At 40.8% G+C, this 747-nt stretch overlaps 1 protein-coding gene across 1 annotated transcript in view; it reads right to left on the reverse strand.

Annotated features, from left to right (window-relative positions):
• Positions 1-747, reverse strand: part of grid1a (glutamate receptor, ionotropic, delta 1a) — a 220,790-nt gene that overhangs the window by 9,777 nt on the left and 210,266 nt on the right. The window lies entirely within an intron of this gene.

Genomic DNA, 747 nt, shown 5'->3' on the forward strand with positions numbered 1-747 from the left:
CATAACATTATGAGCACTGACTGAATTATCTGATTATCATGGCTCCTGTCAGTAGGTGGGATATATTAGGCAGCAAGTAAACATTTTGTCCTCAAAGTTTGTGTTAGAAGCAGGAAAAATGGGCATTGAGGATTTGAGATGGCTAGACGACTGGGTCAGAGCATCTCCAAACTGCAGCTCTTGTGGGGTGTTCCCGGTCTGCAGTGGTCAGTACCTATCAAAAGTGGTCCAAGGAACAAAAAGGAAAAGAGGTGAACTGGAAACAGGGTCATGCGCCCAATGGCTCATTGATGCACGTGTGAGTTGAAGGCTGTGTAGTCACGATCCAACAGACGAGCTACTGTAGCTTTAAACTGCTATAAAAGATTAATGCTGGTTCTGATAGAAAGGTGTCAGAACACACAGTGCATCAACAGTTTTTGTTGGTTGGGGCTGGCATAACCATTTAATATTATATATATATAACGTTATGGCTGATCGTTGTAGGTAAACATCAAGACAGGAATGTTCTTCATTGAAATAGGAATGTATGGCTCTATTGTACAATAATCTCCAACACTCCTTCCTCCTCATTCCTTACCTCTTTTCTTATATTCTGTCATATACAGAATCTTGTCTGTCTATTAAAAATTCCGACTCTGCTTTTACTTCATCATCCGTAAGCCTCCAACTACCCACCTTCTTCTCTTATGTACATTGGAGAAATCACTACATCAGGCATTGCTCTTTATAGAGCAAATTAGCCTG

The sequence above is a fragment of the Morone saxatilis genome, unplaced genomic scaffold, assembly GCF_004916995.1.
Source record: "Morone saxatilis isolate NCDOM2014 unplaced genomic scaffold, NCSU_SB_2.0 Contig19, whole genome shotgun sequence".
Taxonomy (NCBI): domain Eukaryota; kingdom Metazoa; phylum Chordata; class Actinopteri; family Moronidae; genus Morone; species Morone saxatilis.